The sequence below is a fragment of the Grampus griseus genome, assembly GCF_964374135.1.
Source record: "Grampus griseus genome assembly, chromosome: 7".
Taxonomy (NCBI): domain Eukaryota; kingdom Metazoa; phylum Chordata; class Mammalia; order Artiodactyla; family Delphinidae; genus Grampus; species Grampus griseus.
The window spans coordinates 98441330-98462435 of record NC_139001.1 but is presented as its reverse complement, the minus strand read 5'-3'; the positions used below and the strand labels follow the sequence as shown (position 1 = coordinate 98462435).

The 21106-nt window shown below is 47.1% G+C and overlaps 1 protein-coding gene and 1 pseudogene across 2 annotated transcripts in view; one reads left to right on the top strand and one right to left on the bottom strand.

Moving 5' to 3' along the window:
• The window catches only part of GPR39 (G protein-coupled receptor 39), a gene marked incomplete at its 5' end in the record, with an annotated part of 226192 nt that overhangs the window by 115644 nt on the left and 89442 nt on the right, over window positions 1-21106 (top strand). The window lies entirely within an intron of this gene.
• The window catches only part of LOC309824946 (large ribosomal subunit protein P1-like), a 101185-nt pseudogene that overhangs the window by 1074 nt on the left and 79005 nt on the right, over window positions 1-21106 (bottom strand). The gene's annotated exons all lie outside the window — the stretch shown is intronic.

The following is a 21106-nucleotide window of genomic DNA, read 5'->3' as shown; positions in this document are numbered from 1 at the left end:
GGTTGGAGTTTTACAGTGAACAGATATTTAACATGCCCTTGGTTTTATGATGGAATTAGAGGCCATACAGCTTCTTCCAGACAGACACCACGTGGTAGAAATAGAGCATCTGAAGACTGGAAGAGACCCAGGCATCCATTTAGCTGCCTTCCCTCTGAGCTGGACCACTGCAAACCATCCAGGTTTAGGGGTAGGCTTAGGGTCTTTCTTTCAAAGTCCTTCAGAGAGAGGGAGACATTACCTCCCCAGAATCTGACCATTAACCGCACTCACCATCCGGAAGTCTTCCTGAGAGTCCCGGTACCGAGAGAAACCCTCTCTGTCTTATCCTGTGAACACTGAAGAGGAGGGGGCCCCCGTCTGAGAGTGCATCACATCCCAGGAGGACTGGCATTAACCACCAGGCCCTCGGCTTCCCTTTCTCCTCTTTTCCTTATTTACCAGCCCGTAATCATTTGGAAGGTTTTTATCCGTGGTCCCCCGTTTCCCTTGTTCCTGTGGGAGAGACCCACGGCTCTAAAGGGCTACTAGCGTCAAGGACAAGGTGAGAGTTCCCTGATGGGCTCCCACCAGCCCCACGCCTCCTGGCCACAGTCTCTGTCCTTGCCCTTCCTTGACTCCAAGCCTCTTCCCAGCCCTTCTGGAAAGTTCCACAATACTCCTCCATCACTCTGTTCATTTGCAAACTGCCAAGGCACTGTGAGGCCTTGGTTGTTTGGATCCCATATTTCCAGCTTCCACAGTGTTGTAAAACAATCCCAAAACAGATTTTATAAACACCAATCCTTTTGGCTGTAAGAAGATGCCTCTGGGCTCCTTCACCAAGCACCTGGTTCGAGAAGGTTCGAGGTGGGCCCCAGGTGTGGCGTCAGATAGCCTGGTGGGAGCAGGGCCGCCTGTTTGGCTGGTGGCATCTACAGAATGCCAGCTTTCCCCACACAAGCCAAGACTGTTGAGGAAGTGAGAGCAGGTAGGAAAGTGGAGAGAACAGAGAGAAGAGGGGCAAGGGTGGGGAAGGGGTTAGAAAAATCAGCAGCCGTCCCTCTTTAAGCACACCCGCCAGCCTGTCCTATCCAAACTCACCACATGTGGGCTTCTGTGAGGGGGAGGGCTGCCCTGAATCTCCCCTCCCACACTGCGTTCAGTTAAGTAGCCCTCCTGAGGGCTTACGGTGCCATGCATGTACTGCTACGCTGCCTTATAACCCTATACAGTGTTCACTGCACGTATCTGTAGACGCTTGACCGTAGGCTCCTGAGATCAGGAGGTACCCTTTTGCTTTCTGGTTCCCCAGCCCTCAAACTATACCTGTCCACAATGCCTGCAACTCTGCACTGGGGTTTTGCCAGGCCTTGTGCATGTGAATGGGTCTGTGTGAGTTGGTGAGGGAGATAAAAAGACATCAGGGTATCCTCCTGAAAGCCCATCAAATTATTCAGCCTGGTTGCCTCGTTCAGAATTCACCACACAGCACAAAACAAGCTAAATCATGGAAAAATAACACTGTAACTTGAATATGCGAGCAGCATAACGGGGTGAAGTACTGAGAGAGCCATCTATTGTAGAGAGTTTAGTCTTACCTTAGTGAAAGATCAGGGGCAAAAGCACAAAAAGATCCTGCTAATTTAGAAAAAAAGAAAATGGGTAACTAGCTAACATGCAGTGGGTGAAGGGTGAAGATAGGGAAAAGTTCAGTCAGTTCATCCATGGTCCAGCCATTTTGGAAGATGGCAGACCTCAGTCTTTGGATACTGACAAACAGCACTGTACCCCGGGAGGCACCTTCCTTCTGGAAAAAAAACATTTGGACTCTGTGTTGCATCTGTGGTTTGCATGGTATGAACTGCCTCCACCTTTGTTCCAAAGTGCTTTGAAAAGACTGGATGTATTTATGACAAATGCAGGTGTATTTGTCCTTTCAGACTGATGCAAGGCATTAGAAGGTCAGCTATTGCAGCTGGAAAGCAGCCAGCAAATGGGGAGGCCACAGAAGAAGTTTGTGACTTTTTTTTTTTTTTTGCGGTACGCGGGCCTCTCACTGTTGGGGCCCCTCCCGTTGTGGAGCACAGGCTCCGGACGCGCAGGCTCAGCGGCCATGGCTCACGGGCCCAGCCGCTCCGCGGCATGTGGGAACTTCCCGGACCGGGGCACGAACCCGTGTCCCTTGCATCGGCAGGCGGACTCTCAACCACTGCACCACCAGGGAAGCCCATGTGACTTTTTAAAGATAATTTATTTCAGTTCACAATTTACACAGGATATCAAATCTGAAGGGGACCCCAGGGTTACCCAGTTTAACTTCTTCCTTGTATAGATGAAAAATGAGGAGAAGAGTAGTGACTTACTTAAGATAGCAGTAGTAGTACTAAGAGCTTCAGTTGATGGTCTCTGATTAATGTAGTGGTCGTTCCATTATTATACGAAGCTGCGTTTCCATCCAGAATATTTTTATAATGCTGATTAAGCTGGATTGTTCTGGTGAACTTTTCCAGCATTTATCCTAGATGTTATCAAGTGCAATTTTAGGAAGGTGGCTTTATGGAAGCATTCAATGACCTACTGTAGCAGTTCCTTCTATTTTATGTAGAGGAAGAGCACCGACTGCATGTCCTGTTATTATAAGTTTGGTGGTTGTAGTCTCTTGCCATCAGTATTATTTAGGAATGCTTTTGGGTGCATGAAACAAAAAACCTAACCACGATTGCTTGAATGAATTTAGGTTCATTTTTTCTGACATAACATGAAGTCTGGATGTAGGAAGATTTGGCTTTGATTCAGCAGCTCAGTGATATCGGGAATTACATATAGTAGTGTGTATATGTCAATCCCAGTCTCCCAACCCTGAGTTTTATACCTTTGGGATTTTATACAATGAACCTGTGTTGCCTCAAAATACTGTGTTACACAAGCTGACACCAAAGACCTTTCTGAAGCCAGTGAGAGTTCTTTGAAGGCCACATGCTTGGGCTCGGAGTCAGATAGTTCACGGCTCTGTCACTTACTAGTTAGGTGACCCCGCTTATCTGCTCCAAGCTGCAGTTTTCTCATTAGGAAGATGTGACGAGTCACAAGTTTGTGGTGAATGAATGAATGAGGGGATTTACAAAGACTTCTAGAAGCCAGAAAATGGTCTTGTCTGTTAGCCTCCTAGCATGCTGAAGGCAGTCACTGACATGCAGCCCTGGGTCCCGGGTTGTCTGTACTGACAACTGAATGACATCTTTTGTGCCCTGTATAACTGGTTCACAACACCCCCTTACCTCATCAACAGCAATTACTTTGTATTCACTCTGCTTAAAAAGCTGAGGAAGAATACATAGATTAAGAAAGGGGACAGATTAAAATGCTGTCCTGGGGTTTAAAGGGGGCCGGAAAACTTGACTTTGCTGCATAACTCATTTTTCAAAGGATTTGCATGTGCATTTTCTCCCTCTAGACTTGTGATCTCTTAATAATAAGTAATAAAAACCCAGCTATTTTTAGTGCTTATGTAGCTCATCTCCCACATAAGTAGAGAGCTTCTTTTTGGAAAAGACCTTGCTTCATACAACTTTGTACCATTGAAACCTTCCCCATGTGGCTGCCCTTAAGCACTTTTAGTACAGTGTGTATTGGTTATCTAGTGCTGTGTAACAAATTACCCCAAAACTTAGTGCTGTGCCTCTCACAGTTTCTATGGGTTAGGAATTCAGGAGGGACTGCTTGGTTGGGTGGTTTTGGCCCAGGTGTCTTGTGAGATTGCAGTCCTGTGTCAGCTGGGGCTACGGTCATCTGAAAACTTGGCTGGGGCTGGATGGTCCACTTCTGGGGGGATCACGCACATGGCTGGCATTGGTGCCGGCTCTTGGTATCCCAGTTCTATACTTATGGGCTTTTGTCCTCAGAGCATGGTGGCTGGATCCCCCCAGAGCAAGTAACCAAGAGAACACGATGAAAGCTACACCTTGAATGACCTAGTTTCTGAAGTCACACATGAGAATTTCTGAGCACTCTGCTGGTCACACACAGACCCCTGATGATTCACTATGGGAGGGGACAAAATAAGTGGAGGTACCACTTACACCGGGAGGTACCCTGGAGGCCATCTTGAAGGTTGACTGCAACACAGATATTCTATAGAGCATATAGTACCTGATAATTTTTTACATGGTGTGAGCATGTACATTGTGCATACAATGTATAAATGGTAAAAGTCAAAGATTGGTTTTACTATTGGGGGAGAGGGTACTCTAGTTTGGTGTCTCAAACTTGAGTGTGTGTTACAATCACCTGGAGGGCTTATTAAAACACAAGTTGCTGGGGCATCCCTAAAGTTCCCTATTCAGTAGATCTGGGATGCGGCGGGAGTTCACAGGTGGTTGTGATACTCCTGTTCCGGGGCCACACTTTGATCATCGCTCATCTAATTTGTTTAGAGATGCTAGTGGCTGTTTAAGAAAACCTTCTTCAAAGCAAATACATCCTTGGTCTCTTAGAGCTAAATACCAAATGGTGAAATTCATTATGCGTATCATCTTAACTTGAGGCTCGCCGAATGATACAGAGTTCACGTAAATGTACAAATCAGAGAGAGGGCAGTATATGAACAGCTCTAAGCAGTGGTGAGCTGGCAAACTGTCCACAAAAAAGACACAGCTTTGAGGTGTGACTTGCCAATTTCCATAGTGTAAATGCTCCCACCATGGCTGGTTATCACAATCGCTGAATGTTTCACAGCTAACTCTCTCTCGTTGGAACACACCAGCTCCAGCACACCACTGGCTCTAAGCAAGGTCTTTCCTCATCATGTGTGTTTCTGAGAAGACTGTGGTCCAGGCGGGGCTGGGGATGGCCCGGGGATTCAGATAGCCAGTCCTTTGTACGCTAACAACTGTCAAACGCCAGGCTCGATGTTCTTCCTACCTAGCGTGAGATTTTTTTGAGGCGGCTAGAGTGACAGGATATAATAGTGCAGGCAACTCTGTGTGGCAAAGGTAGATGCAAAATGGGACTTTTCAAATCCTCCCCCTTCGCATACTGCCCCCACCTTGTACAGTCCATTCTAATGACTACTCCAGGCCTTCTGTTCTAATCAGGTTCAACCTCACAGAGGGTCCTCCGCATCAAAGCCCTTTCCGGCCTCCCAAGACTCATTTCCTCGGGGTGGGTGACAGGAGCTACGTTAGTGAAATTCATCTTTTGAGCGGCCAGGATTTCTGTTAAGGGTATAATATCTGAGGGCCTATAGACATCTGCATAGAAAATTTATCTGACACTTCACCTTGTAGGGGGCTGGTGACAACTGTTTACCACTTCGAACTGTTGCTTGGATCTGAAATTGCTATTGAGCTTGTAACCTTCTTGAGGGTACAGAATTGTTTTGTGTGTTTGTCACAACATCTACGATGGTGCGTGGGTATAATACACACTTAATAAACATTTCATGACTTCTAATTTGGAACTCTCTTCGTTGTAGCAAACATTGTCATCCTAACCGAGAGCTTCAGTGGCCCTAATCCCAAAGAGTGAGTCATTTGGGAATTTCAGTTACCATGAGAGATAAGTGGAATACGATGTTTTGGTAGGAAGTCCTTTGGGGGTATCCCATAATGCTTCTTTTTTGTTATATAAAGGACAGAGTCTAAGAAAATAGGATCCATGCCAATTTAGTGCAATTAAAAAAAGGCATAGCTTTCGAGGTGGGAAGACCATGACCCCTGTGGGAATGCCATCCTGAGTAGCTGTCTTATTCTGGGTCACTTTCTTAGCCTCTCTGAGCCTCAGTTACCTGGTCTGTAAAATGAGACTAACAATAGCCACTTGGCAGGTCTTTTGTGAAGATGAAATGAGATAATCTATGAAAAGTGCTAGGATGGAGCCTCGTGGGGAGTGGACACATGTTAATCCCCCCACTGCCTTATTTGAAGGAATCCACATACCTGTTCCAGATGTACCAAAGGTCCCATGACTCTGAATTGCTTTTTTTTGAATTTTATTTTTTTTTATCCAGCAGGTTCTTATTAGTTAGCTATTTTATACATATTAATGTATATATGTCAATCCCAGTCTCCCAATGCATCCCACCACCACCACCACCACTTTCCCCCCTTGGTGTCCATACGCTTGTTCTCTACATCTGTGCCTCTATTTCTGCCTTGCAAACCGGTTCCTCTGTGCCATTTTTGTAGATTCCACATATATGCGTTAATATACGATATTCGTTTTTCCCTTTCTGACTTACTTCACTCTGTATGACAGTCTCTAGATCCATCCATGTCTACAAATGACCCAGTACCGTTCCCTTTTATGGTTGAGTAATACTCCATTGTATATATGTACCACATTTTCTTTATCCATTCGTCTGTCAATGGGCATTTAGGTTGCTTCCATGACCTGGCTATTGTAAATAGTGCTGCTGTGAACATTAGGGTGCATGTGTCTTTTTGAATTATGGTTTTCTCTGGGTATATGCCCAGTAGTGGGATTGCTGGGTCGTATGGTAGTTCTATTTTTAGGTTTTTAAGGAACCCCCATACTGTTCTCCATAGTGGCTGTATCAATTTACATTCCCACCAACAGTGCAAGAGGGTTCCCTTTTCTCCACACCCTCTCCAGCATTTGTTGTTTGTAGATTTTCTGATGATGCCCGTTCTAACTGGTGTGAGGTGATACCTCATTGTAGTTTTGACTTGCATTTCTCTAATAATTAGTGATGTTGAGCAGCTTTTCATGTGCTTCTTGACCATCTGTATGTCTTCTTTGGAGAAATGTCTGTTTAGGCCTTCTGCCCATTTTTGGATTGGGTTGTTTGTTTTTTTAATATTGAGCTGCATGAGCTGTTTGGAGATTAATCCTTTGTCTGTTGATTTGTTTGCAAATATTTTCTCTCATTCTGAGGGCTGTCTTTTCATCTTGTTGTGTTTTCATTGTCATTTGTCTGCAGGTATTTTTTGATTTCCTCTGACTTCTTCAGTGATCTCTTGGTTATTTAGTAATGTATTGTTTCGCCTCCATGTGTTTGTGTTTTTTACGTTTTTTTCCCTGTAATTCATTTCTAATCTCATAGTGTTGTGGTCAGAAAAGATGCTTGATATGATCTCAATTTTCTTAAATTTACTGAGGCCTTTATTTTTTATCTAAGATGTGATCTAGCTTGGAGAATGTTCCATGTGCACTTGAGAAGAAAGTGTAATCTGCTATTTTTGGATGGAATGTCCTATAAATATCAATTAAATCTATCTGGTCTGTTGTGTCATTTAAAGCTTGGATTTCCTTATTAATTTTCTGTCTGGATGATCTGTCCATTGGTGTAAGTGAGGTGTTAAAGTCCCCCACTATTATTGTGTTACTGTCGATTTCCTCTTTTATAGCTGTTAACAGTTGCCTTATGTATTGAGGTGCTCCTATGTGTGGTGTATGTATATTTATAATGGTTGTATCTTTTTCTTGGATTGATTCCTTGATCGTTATGTAGTGTCCTTCCTTGTCTCTTGTAACATTCTTTATTTTAAAGTCTGTTTTGTTTGATAGGAGTATTGCTACGAGGGCTTTCTTGTGATTTCCATGTGCCTGGAATATCCTTTTCCATCCCCTCACTTTCAGTCTGTATGTGTCCCTAGGTCTGAAGTGGGTCTCTTGTAGACTGACTCTGAATCTCTTAACTTCCAATTTTTTTTCTGTGCATTTCTAAATGTTTGCAATTTCTAAGGCAACATTACTGACACAAATCAAAATCCTTTCCTACACAGAGTATGACTGGCAGGTCCAAATGCGATGGGGGTGGGGAGGGAAGCATCCTGAATGTTAGCATTTCTGGGAATGTTTAAGGGCCGAAAAATTTATTTCTTCGAGGCCTAACGTGATTAATAAGGCGATGGGTTTGAGATTGTATTGGGGTGGATTTCTCTCTGCTTCCCAAGGCTCCTGGGTTCCCAGGTTATTTTAATTGTACAGCAGGTATTAAGCAATAATGATCAGCCATAAATCCCAGGTTTGGAAAGGATAACTCTGAAAGGTCGGGGCAGACCTAGAAGGAGGAAATAAACATTTAGCAGGCGACTCAGCAAGTTGCCCCACAATCAGTATATTTCTTGGTCAAACTTAGTTGTTAAAGTAGGGAAATAGTTCCTCTTCAACTGATCAGAAGCACATTTGTTAACCACCAACTATATGTCAGGCTCCAAAAGGGATAGAAAACAGGGCATAAAAATGGAAAAAAGGGATAGAAAAAAGGGATTAAAAAAGACCTCATTTTCATACCCAGGAACATACAGAGTGGATTGAAAGGCCATACATGTCTGTAATTTAGTTGACTTTCCTTGCTTTATTAGAAAATAGGTTTCCTACTCAGAAATAAGTAGAGAGGGTTTCCACACTTGGAACATGAACTAACAGGTGAACTGATGTTTTGAAATATTGCATTTCTTTATAGCCACTTGGGAAAAGAGCCTGCCCAAGGTTGAGACCTGAGACCTGAGCTTTATGGGACATGTAATTTGAAAAAGTGAGATATGGCTTTTTAAATTTTTATAGAAAACAACAAGCCCAGTGCTTTCCCAGGGTTTGGGGTCATATCAGGCAAATGCAAGGTGAGGAATTGGGGGCTTAATTTATAGCACTATTTTTTTGTAAAAAAGGCATGACTTTCCATGTGCAGAAAATGGTCAGGGGCGTGGGTTGGGACATGGAGCTGAGAACTGGGCCCTGGGTTCCATTCAGTGAATACTCAGGCAACTTACATAGCACTGGCTTTGTACCAGGCACCGTGCTGGGCGCTGAGGATAAGGGAAAGCAACATGGCGGCCCTCAGATGACGTCTGGAATCACATTTGAGGCGGCACATAGCTCTTCCCAGCAGGGCCTTGGAAAAGTCAGAGAGAAGGTAAGATTGACACACAGTTTTAACAGAGGAGGGGAATTGTCTAGAAAGCATGAGGGACGAGTGTTCCAAGCTGAGCACACCAACTTCATGGCATATTAGCAAGGCAGCGAGAACTGTAGTTGGAAAAGACTAGAGCCGTGGTTCTCAAATGTAATGTGCATTCCAGTCACCTGGGGATCTTGTTACAGGACGTCTGGCCTGACCCCTGAGATCAGACATTTCCAACAGGTTCCTACCTGATGCTCAGGCTGCTGGCTTGAGCCCACACTTTGTGTAGCGAAGTGGTGAGCATGGAACGAAGGGAAAAAAATGGGGGTGGAATGAAGGAAGGGGTGAATGGGGAGGGCAAGAGCCTATCACCATGGGCTGAATCCTGCAGCCTGGTATATTTCGGCTTTCCCCACCTTCATACTGGTTAGAGCATCTGCACCATTCCCAGCCTCCACTGGGCTCCCAGTGCTGCCTGCAGCCCTCAGCCAGCTCCCTCCCCCAGTCTCCAAAAGCAGTGATAATAAATATTTACTGCTTTCCTCAAATCTCCCACCCACCACATGCCATCATGGCCTCAGTAAAGTCCTGCCTTTTAATTCATAGAGAAAAGAGAGGTTGTCAGATGGAAGTTTTCTTAAGGTTGGCCTTTCTCCCCACCCAGAACCCACCTGCCTTTTCTCCTGCTTTTCCTTTCCGCTTTAACTTCTGAGCAGAGACGTTCTTCCCTCCGCCTAAGGTTGAACCCTCCTCTGTGCTGTGGAAGGCACCCCCTCTTCCCTGTGGCCTCCCGTGGGCCCTCCATTCATCCATCACTCCCCTGTTTCATGTATCTCCCGCTCCTTCCTTCCCAGCTTTGTTTCTTATACTATTAACACCCTCAAGGCTCTCCTTTCTCACCCCCTCCCCTACTGAGAAAATGGCCTTGAACCTGAATCCCCCATCTAGCTACGGTCTGACCTCCCACCTTCGCCTCACAACCTGATTACTCCAAAGAGCAAGGCCACACTCACTGTTAATCTTTTTTTTTTTTTTTTTTTTACGCGGGTCTCTCACTGCTGTGGCCTCTCCTGCTGCGGAGCACAGGCTCAGGACGCGCAGGCTCAGCGGCCATGGCTCACGGGCCCAGCCGCTCTGCGGCACGTGGGATCTTCCCGGACCGGGGCACGAACCCACGTCCCCTGCATCTGCAGGCGGACTCTCAACCACTGCGCCACCCGGGAAGCCCTGTTTCTCTACTTTTCAGCTGTTCTCTGCACACTACCACCGTCTGCCTCTGGCTTCCCCACTCCACTGAAATGGCTTTGCCCGAAGTTAACCCGCTCCGGGGATTTCAGCCCCAGTCCCCTTTGTTCTTCACGGCACGTTACACTGTTGCTCACTGGTGCTTTGAAGCCGTGTCTCCCCGTGACTCTACAGATCCTGTGTCCTGGGTTCATTTGGACTCTCTCAGCTGCATTTCTTGGTTCCTCTTCCTGTGTCCATTCCTTACCAGTTAACGTTTCCCGGGGTCCTGGTCTCAGCCTTATTCTCTTCTAACCCTGAACATCCTCCATTGATTTTATTTATTTTAAAATTTTTATTGGAGTATAGTTGCTTTACAATGTTGTTTTCGTTTCTGCTGTACAGCAAAGTGAATCAGCTATACGTATACGCACGTCCCTTCTTTTTTGGATTTCCTTCCCATTTACATCACCACAGAGCGTTGAGTAGAGTTCCCTGTGCTATACGGTAGGTTCTCAGTTATCTATTTTATACGTAGTATCAGGAGTTCATATATGTCAATCCCAAGCTCCCAGTTCATCCCACCCACCCCCCCTTTCCCCCTTGGTATCCATATGTTTGTTCTCTACACCTGTGTCTCTATTTCTGCTTTGTAAATAAGATCGTCTATACCAGCTTTTTTCAGATTCCGCATATATGCGTTAGTATACCGTATTTGTTTTTCTCTTTCTGACTTACTTCCCTCTGTATGACAGACTCATCTCCATTGGTGTATCACCCACACCTGGGACTTGAACCCCTCTTTCTCTGCTGTTGACAGGAATCCAGCCCTCTAGCCCCATTTCTATATTGGTCATATCATTGTATGTGTCTCACATTCTAAAAACTGATTTTTCCTAAACAACAAGGTCCTACTGTGTAGCACAGGGAACTGTATTCAATACCTTATAATAACCTATAATGGCAAAGAATCTGAAAAAGAATATATAGATTATATATAACCGAATCACTTTGCTGTATACCAGAAACGAATGCAATATTGTAAATCAACTAAACTGCAATAAAAAGGAAAAAAATTAATAAATTACGGTTGTTAAACAGTTATCCAAAGCTGTTCCAATAGACCTGATTCTTCCTCTTCTCTCTTAAACCTGCTTTTCCTGCTGAGTCCCACTCTAGGTGAATCATACCTCTACCCTCCCCTTCTCTCAACCCCAGCCTTGAGAGTTATACATGTCTCCTCTCCTTGCCTCCCCTGCCGTTAGCAGTGGTCCTGTCCTCTACCCCTTCCGCTGCTGCCCTAGTCTATGAACCATTGTACCTTCCTTCCACCACCCAGATTACTGCGTTCGCCTCCACCTGACCACTGTGCAAACACCTGTGGCTTTCAACCCCCCTACTGCACATCCGAATCCCTGGGAGAACTTTGAACAATTCGGATACCCGGGACACATCCCAAACCGATTCCATTAGAATGTCAGGAGGTGGGACCCCGAGGATTCCAACGTGCAGTCAACGTTAAGAGCCATGGCTTTTGTCTCTTCTCCCTCAAATCCATCCTCCACGCCACCACTGAAGTGTTTTCCTTCAAACTCAAATTGGATTATGTTTGATCCTCTGTTCACACAGATCCTTCAATGACGTTCCACTGCCTTTGGAAAAATTCTTTGGTGTGTTATGCAGCCCTTTTTTGGGCGTGTTGTAAGGACAGCTTTCATGATTGGCCTTGCCTAATTCTCCAGCCCTATCTCGTGTGAGTCCATAAAAGGCGCCTTACCTAGGCCACCCTAATCCACCTCCCGAGGCATCCTTGAGGCTCTCTGCACGTGCACAGATGTGGTCCTCTGTCCAGAGTGCAAGCTGTCCCTCACCCCACCCCCATCCCATCCCCACCCCAGCTGGCCACCTGCGCTCTCTGTGCCTTGATATCCTATTCAGATGTCATCACTTACACAAAGCCTTCTGGAACACCTTCCCCCCCCACACCCCGCCCCAGGCTAGGTGCCTCCTAGCACCTGGCTTCCTCCACGCCAACACGTTTCTCCGTCCCACCATTAGGTGAGCCCCTTGATGGCAGAGACTATCTCCCATTTACACAGCACCGAAACCCAGCACACGGTAGGCACTCAGTGTATGGAGAATGAATTCATTCATCCATCTCTAACCTTCTAACAAGCTCATGCAGTAAGGCAGAAAAACAGACTTGAAAGCTCATTGGGTTGTTCAGGCAAAACACTTCAAGGTATATACGTTGTTAGGACATTGCTCATCATTACACAAAAAATGGGAACATAACACAAGTGAAAAGACTCCCCGTGGAAGAAGCAGCATCGCTCTATAAAGGCCTGGCAGAGCAGTGTATGCCACCCCCCGGAAGGTGGCCCTGTCCTCTGACCCCGCTGTTATAAAATGGGTCCTGCTACATGAAGTGCACATGTTTGCTCTGATTCCAGAGATGAGGTTAAGATGGAGCTCGTTTTTAAAAGGAGAGTTTAGGGGCTTCCCTGGCGGCGCAGTGGTTGGGAGTCCACCTGCCGATGCAGGGGACACGGGTTCGTGCCCCGGTCCGGGAAGATCCCGCATGCGTGAACCATGGCCACTGAGCCTGCGCGTCCGGAGCGTGTGCTCTGCAACGGGAGAGGCCACAGCAGTGAGAGACCCGCGTACCGCAAAAAATAAAAATTAAAAAAAGGAGAGTTTAGACCATAACGATGCAAACACAGACGCAAAGAAGCACCACTAGCTCAGAACGTGGAGTTTGAAAACAGGCCACATGTTGAGAGTGGGTGACTATAAACAGATTCTTAATTTTACCAAAGGTCTGTCTGCTATGGTCGTCTTTCAGATGGACGCTTCCCTTAGCACTGAAAATTAGCACCCAGCTTACAAAAGTTCAGGCATGTGAAACTGCTCAGGGGCACACATCTCACTAAGAGAGATCTGGCTGGACCGTGCCTCCACCACCTTGTGAGGGTGGATCTGAGAATCACCAGGAGTTCTCAGAAAGCAGGCAGGGGCCCAGGCTCATCAAGGAAGGAGGAAGCCTCGACCCTCTTCCCAAGTTCCCTGGGAGACTCTGAGCTGAGCCACAAGATACAAGTGAGGCTGACCACCATCTAGCTGTGATCAGCCGCCACCCTCCAGCTGTGCTTCTCATCCTCCTTGCTTGTTGGTGTCCCACCTGGGGGAATGTCACAAATCCCCACGCACAGGCCTCACCCCAGGCCAATTAGAGCGTCTCTGGGAGGGGGATGCTGGCACTGGTCATTTTAAAAGTTCCAGGGGTTGGGGGAGGGGAGGGAATTGAACTAAGATCCCACAAGCTGTGCAGTGTGGCAAAACCAAAAAGCTTTGGGGGCTTCCCTGGCGGCGCAGTGGTTGAGGGTCTGCCTGCCGATGCAGGGGACGCGGGTTCGTGCCCCGGTCCGGGAAGATCCCACATGCCGCGGAGCGGCTGGGCCCGTGAGCCATGGCCGCTGAGCCTGCACGTCCGGAGCCTGTGCTGCGCAACGGGAGAGGCCACAACAGTGGGAGGCCCACGTACCGCAAAAAAACAACAACAAAAAAACCAAAAAGCTTTGGGGATTCTCATGGTAGCCTGGGGGGTTGAGGGTCACGCCCCTGGCTTCCTGGTTCTCAAACTTGGCCACATGTTGGCATCACCTGAGGGGCTTCAGCAAGTACCCTGGGCCTGGGTCCTACCTCCAGAGATTCTGCTGTCATCAGTGTGGGATGCAGCCTGGCGTCCCCATCAGGATTTGTAAAAGCTCCCCAGCGATTCTAACGTCAAGTGTCGCATCCGTGGCTGCCACTCATCCTCCCACAGTCCCTCACGGAGCCCTTTTTACTCTGGGGGAAAAAAATCTATTGCCATGCCAAGACGGGAAACCCAACCTGTCAGGAAGCTATTTACCCTCCCCGCTGACCCAAAGTGGCTGAAGTGGGAGTACCCCCCGATGAAAGTGATTATCTGCGCTGGAGGGAAAGCAGCAGCGTTCGTTAGTTTACAGATCCAACTCCTTGACAATGAGGGCCCAGCTGCCTTTGCACCAAATGAACGTCCCCAAGTTCCCCAGCTGCCTGAGTGACCCCAATTGCCTCAGAAGGTAGCCACCCCTCCCTGGAAACATGCAGAGTGGCATTACAAATAGTAAACGGATACGACTAATGGGCTCAATTATTATAAATTTTGATGTCATCGCTAATGGCATTTCACGCCCTTCTCCTTGCATCCTGTGTTCAAAATAATTTTCTCTTTATGCTACCCTATTAACAGATGTCAAACCTGAGTTAGGGCCTGTCCTGAGTAGGCAGGCTACAGACTCCCACCTCTGCCTCGTCTTCTCTCTGAGGCTTGTGTCAGGTTGGTAGCTATCGGCATCGTTTTGAAGAAAGGCATCTTGCCTTGTCCAAAAAAGGTGCAGGGGGTTCCACTTTCCATCCAGTCTTACCAGCTTAATGCTTCGGGGGTATACTGTCCAACAACTACATGATTCATTGATGAGGATTCTCATATGCAACTTTTTTTTTTTAATGAACAAACTCAGATCAAGTTTATCTGGGTCTTGAACGTAGGATAGTGGTTCTCAACTTCGGCTACACGTTGGAATCGCTTGGGGAGCTTTAGAAACTACTGATGTCTGTGATCGTCCCTTAGATTCTGATGACATGGTGTGGGGATTGGCTGAGGCAATGGGATGTTTTAGAAGCTTCCCAGGTGATTCCAGTGTTCAGCCGATACCGCTGGTATTTGTCAATAAGAGAGACTGAGAAAAGAAAGGTGAAAGGATACCCATAGAGGAACGTCTCTCGAGTCACAGTCTTCTTAAGGACTCTGTCTATGAAGCAACAGAGGCATTTGTCCCATTTAGAGTCTTTATGAGCACATCCAGTTGGATGAGTTTCCTAGGAGACCAGAGGTAAAGTTAGGCCATAGAGTGTTTCAAAACCAGGAGTGTTTCTTTTCAGTGTTCTTTTATTTCTTAAGAAGTGTTTCCCTAGGGCTGCTGTCCTAAAGTTCTTGCTACTTCTACTCTCCCCCATGACCCACCACCTTTTTGCAGTGTTGTTTGGGTAACAGGGATGCGGGAGAAAAAACTCAGTACTATACTGAGGATGGGCCTGGGAGGAGTACACAGGATGCCGTGATGTGTGAGATCCTGAAGGCGCTTAGGATAAATGTTGGGGCCCTACATACTGTGATACCCTCCCAGGTAGACGCTCGTCGGTCACAGTGTATGGTTTTCTCCTCCCTCGGCTTTCCCTCTAATCCCCTTTCCTTTCCGTGAACATCTTCCTGTCCTGTGTTTCATGTCTTCTGAGTCCCCTCCATCCGCGTTCTTTCCTGCCTGCAGAACCCAGAATTTTCTCAGGCAGCGAGCCCAGCACCAGGTGGTACAACTTGGTGAGTCCAAACGGTGGTTATCTACTTGGCTTCTCATTAAAGACACCTGAGGAGTTCTTCAAAAAAAACGCTGATACTTGGGCTCCACTCCCAGAAATTCTGATTTAATTGGTCTGGAGTGGGTATTAAAAAATCCCAGGTGGTTACAATGTGCAGCCAGGGCTGAGGATCCTTGGTCTAAGGATCCTCTAAGGATCTAACGCAATCATAGTATTTCAGTTGTTGCTCGTGGTTGCTTTGCAGTTGGGCAGATGATTCCGTTTTGGCCAGTGTAACAGGAGGACGCAGGGATGGGGGATGGAGGCAATTTAGAAAAAGGTTTCCTTTCCCTTTAAGAAGGGGTGGTCCTTCTTTCTCCTTCCTGGTGTTTGGAGTTGTCAGAGGAGGATGAGATGCCTGGAGCCACAGCTATCTTTTGACTGTGAGTATCCATGCCCAGGGCATAGATTTCTATGACGAGAATTACGAAGTGCAATGTTACAAGGAACCTAGGTCTTAACAAGGTCATGGAGCTGCTAAATCTGTCAAACTGAGAAGCCCTGCTTCCAGGCTTCTTGCTTGCTTTCTAACAGGCCCAGGCCAGAAGCAGACCATGGTCCCAGGCCCGAGTTGTCCAGAGAGGCCTTTGAGAGTATGCCCTGCTCAACACGCACAGCACCTCTGTGACTGTGAAATGCCCCCCCCGGTTCTGACAAAGACGCCTACGCACCTCTGAGGAGCCTCCAAGACCTGTGCTGGGCAGGCTCCCTGGAGAAGGGCTTGTCTGTTGCTGAGGGCTGAAGGCGGGAATGCAGCCCGTGGAAGTCTGGCCCGTTACTGGTTGTGTGATTTGAGTCAGTCAAACCGGGCGCCTCTGTTTTATCGTCTGTGCGATGGGGTTAACATCTACCTCAGTTTTGTCTATTTCTTGATCTATTCACTCTCTTTTTGCTGCAGTGAGCAAGTGGTAAAGTAATTTAAAAGAATGAGAAGAGAGACGGTGGGTAGGCCTGACGCCTGCTTTAACAGTTGAGATAGCTGGAGCTTTTCCTGTAGTTTGCTCCACCTGGAATCTATCACAATAATTTGAGCGAGAATTGCCGAGTCAGCAGGGGCGCCGGGGGCCCGTGAAACTGAGCCCTCCCTGTTTCCAGTTCAGCCGGCTGCCGGCTTGAGGGAGGCGTGGAACCCACAGCTGCCTGCTTGCTGCCGGCTCTGCAGAGGCCGTGGCTCAGCCTTGGGGTCACACCTTCCTGGAGGCTGCACCCCGCTTGGGACAGGCACTGTGGTGGGGAGAGGGGGCTGGGGAGCCTGTCAGGGACCGGGTCCTTCAGCTTTAGGGGCCGAGCCCTGGAAGCCAGCGTGGCCTAGATTCAGAGTGCTGACCACGCCCGGGCACCTGCCTTCCCCTAGGGCCGGCTCTCCATTCCACCTTGGGCCTCAAAGCAGGACTGGGGTGTGGGTATCAGACCACTGTCTCCGGTCGGTTCTAAGGGGCCTCACTGAGACTCCCTGGGAGCCAGCCTGCCCTGCCCGCCCAGCCTTTTCATCATTCTTGTTTCCTTATATTCCCTCTAGTGTCTCTAGTTCTGGTCCATATTTATCTTTCGTTTTTTAAATTAATTATTTAAATTGAAGGATAGTTGATTTACGATGTCGTGTTAGTTTCAGGTGTACAGCACAGTGATTCAGTTTTTTATACACACACACATTCTTTTTCAGATTCTTTTCCCTTATAGGTTATTATAAAATATTGAGCAGAGTTCCCTGTGCTATATATATAGTAGATCTTTGTTGGTTATTTTATATATAGTAGTGTGTGTATGCTAATCCCTAACTCCTAATTTATCCTTCCCACCCCCCTTTTCCCTTTGGTAACCATAGTTTGTTTTCTAAGTCTGTGGGTCTATTTCCGTTTTGTAAATAAGTTCATTTGTATCTTTTTTTTTTTTTTAGTTCTGATACTTTCCCCTCCTGCCTTTGCTGGGGTTTTGTAGCATCACTTTATCAACCATCCGTTCTTCCCAAAACTTTCAGGCTCTTTCTCAGTAATTCTTTTTCCATCCATTAAAAAATATGTTCAGGTTTCTTCTGTCTCACAGAAAAAAACAACAACAAAAGACAAGACATCCTTCCTCCACCAGTGTTCCCGTCCTTCTCCAGCTGGGTCTCTCCTCTCTTCCATGGAAAGCGTTGTCCAGAATGATTGGCTCTCCTTGCACACCCCTTCTCCTCTCCACACACAGTAGTGTGGCTTCTCCTTTCCCTGCTTCTGAAACAGCCCTCCCACGGGCACAGTGAACCCTTGTGTTTAAATCCAGAATATTTCTTAAGTCCACTTCCTGAAGCAGTAGACTTGAACTTTCTTGAGGGCAGGGGGTATTGTTTTCCCAGAGCCTCATCATAGTTGTAGTAAACATTTACTGCAGGTGTTACCCACGGGGCTTCTCAGAGTCCTTAATCAATAGAAATTGAGTAGAGGCCAAACAAGAAATTCAGGCAAGGCTTTATTGAGGCCCCTGCTGTAGCAGGGGGGGAGCGAGAACCAACAACAGGTTCCCTTGCTCGCTCCCTGAGGGGGGGCGAGCTGGATCCTTATATGGGGTGAGGGTAGGAGTGTGTCCAGGGGCTGGGCCAGAGGGGGGCTTAGGTGGTCTGCCCACCCCTTTGGTGGTGCTGTGTGCAGGGGGCATGTGCAGTACCCTGCTTTTGTTCCCAGGTCCTCAGAAGTGGCAGTTGAATTTTTGGTCTTTTTGTATCTTGTTGTCCATCATTTGCCCAATTGTGCATGCACACACAGCAGTTATTTTTAGTCTCTTATAGTTTCTTTGTATTTTGTTGATCAGTGAGACATTTGTCCAGGTGCAAGCACTGCAGCAAATGGTCCCAGGTCCCAGCCTGTCTCACAAGCACCAAAGGGCAGGCCTTCTACTCACTGGGTGCTGTGTGCTTTGTGAGTGGAAGCTCAAAAATGTTTGCTGAATGAATGAATAAATTTTGCCCAAATAATCTTAAGTAGGCACTTTAAATTCCCACTACCCCACGCACCCCCATTCCATTCTCTACATCCCCCGTTTATTTTCCCAATAAGAAATGTTTAAACAAAGACTGTCTTCCTAGTGTCCAAATTTGAGCTAACTTCTGAATGGACATCTTGCACAGACAATATGAATCTACCCTATGACTGAGCAGATGAGGTACCTTTGGAGTGCCTGTCCACAGAAGAGTCGCATCTTGGTATTTAAATTCAGGATGGTTAAATTAACATCACTCTGCCATGAAAATTTGATCACTCTGGTTGTAGTCAGGTTAAAAAAAAATTTAAACTCTATAACGCAAGCCTTCTCTGCAGTTTGTGAGAGTAGCAAATCAGGGGTTAAAAAAAAATCATCTCAGGGTCCTAGAATAAATATCTTTGCATGGGAAGAAAAACTCTAAAGAGAAGCAGGTAGACTGAGTGGGCGATTGAAATCAAACAGTTGGGCGTCTTAAGTGAAGTTTCATTACCCTTGTCCTTGGATGTAAGTGACTGTAAACGCGGGCTAGGAAGCGAGGAGTGGGGTCTTAATCAGTGGATGCTCGGGGCTTGTGGGGGGCTTACTAACTGCATGGTTGGGGGTGGGGGAGTGTAGGCAGCACCTCAGCAATGGTAACAGAGGCCTGGTTTTCAAACAACTTTCAGTCTCTTTTTGAGAAGACGAAATGAAGCCCGTGAAGAGCAGAGCATGTGATGCGAGTCAGTATAATTAAGTGCTAAATCATGGCCCAGATGCTGAATGCTGGCCGATCCCAGATGAGAAGATCTACGAGTCCTGCAAAGGAACAGCCTGCAAACTCCTAGGGACGATGAAGAATTGGCCTTGAGGCTTGAGGGCTGGGAGAACTCCAAGGGCTGGACACATCAAAATGACAAGTGAGGGGTGGTGGGCGGGTACCTAGAGTCATAAACGCTAAATCCTTCCCCAGCTTCTCCCTGGCCAGAACTCAGTCCACAAATCCCTGGGGGGAGCTTGTGTGTGTTTCTGGCCTTCAGCCTTCCTGGCTACCTCGGGGTACCTTTCTTTCCTGCCCTGCCTTCCATGGTGCCTAGTATGGGCTACTCTGGTGACCTCAGATCTTCCAACCTGGATGGGCTCATATAGACCTTTCTGCCCTTTGCTTCAGCTGCCCCCAAGCCATGCTGGCCACCTGTGTCAGCACCTCTTTCTCTGAACCCGCTGGTGACGATAAGTCTTTTCTCCGTAGGACTCTAGGACAAGTCCCCCAGGGGCTGGATGTACAAAGGAGAATCAGCACCAGCTTATGGATTTGCTCTTCCCTCTGACTCCCAGCCTAACTGTCCAGATCAAACTGGGACACCACAATGGCCCCATAGGTTCGTTGTTTTTCCTGAGAGCCTTTGATTAGTCAAAGCTCTTTGGGTTGCAAGAGAGACAGAACTCATTCTAAGCCAGATTTAAAATAGAAGTTCACGTCTGGCTGATTCAAGGATCCCAGGTGTGTATAGGAGGCTGCTTTTTATCGGACACAATTCTCTCGGGCTGTTTGCCGAGGTGGAAGCAAGGATGGCCACCACCAACAGAAGGCTTCGACTCTGCCAGTTAGCTGTCCTGCCCGAACAGTCTTTTCCTCATGGTCCTGGGGAAGAAACCATAGAATTGATTGGGTTTTGTCTGCCTTGTCTCAACCCAGCCCTGAATCATTTTGGCCAAGGAAATGAGATTCCGTCCCTGACCAGGACTGGGTCACCATGCCCAGTGGAGATGGACTCAGGTCAAGGTGGTTCCCTAGGTGGAAGATGTGGGTTCTGTCACCAGAAGAAAGGCCCAAAATGGCATCCACTATAGAACTGAAATGGGGGCCTTTTCTCCCACCAGCCCAAGAGAGGGCTGTTAGGTCTAGTCATTGGTCCCCTACTGCCCACATGTAAGGCTGTAGCTTCACCTCTTCCTCTCACTCACCCTTCAGAAATGCTCAGAGGCAGGTCTGAGGTTTCCAGACAGGAAGTGCACTCTAGCTAAGGCACAGAGACAGATTATGTTGGGAAATTCGGAAAATGAGGTTATTTTCGAAGATTTTGGAGGAACTTCAAAAGCCTCTCTCTCTTCCTCTTTCCTATGCCTCCCACCCCTCCACCCCTTCCGTGGCAGTAGCTAACCATGGAAGCTTTTGTGATCACCCAGTTCACTGCTGGTTTCTCCTTTTGTTGAGTGACACCTTGGATTCCCAAATAAAAAAAGCAGTCGAGGAGGTTTCAGAGTGACGTGGAAAGAGAGGGAAGGAGAGAGGGCCAGGCATTTTCAAGCAGAACATTTGTACGAGGACAGAGTGCCAAGCTCTCGGCAAGGTTGGCAGACAGGCCCTCTGGCAGGCAGAGTGACAAGAAGGTAATTAGAAGCACTTGCCACTTAGCATTGAGGCAGACATGGGAGCCAAGATGGAAGCAGTGCCTGGATGATACAGCTTGGGGGGTGATGAATCGGGAGATTGGGATTGACATATATACACTAATATGTAGAAAATGGGTAACTAATTAGAACCTGCTGTATAAAAAAATTCAAAAATTCAAAAAAAAAAGATAAATTGCTTTCTGCTCTTCCTTTGCACTTCAAGATCCATCCCTCTGGGTTCCTCCCCTCTGATGGATGGAT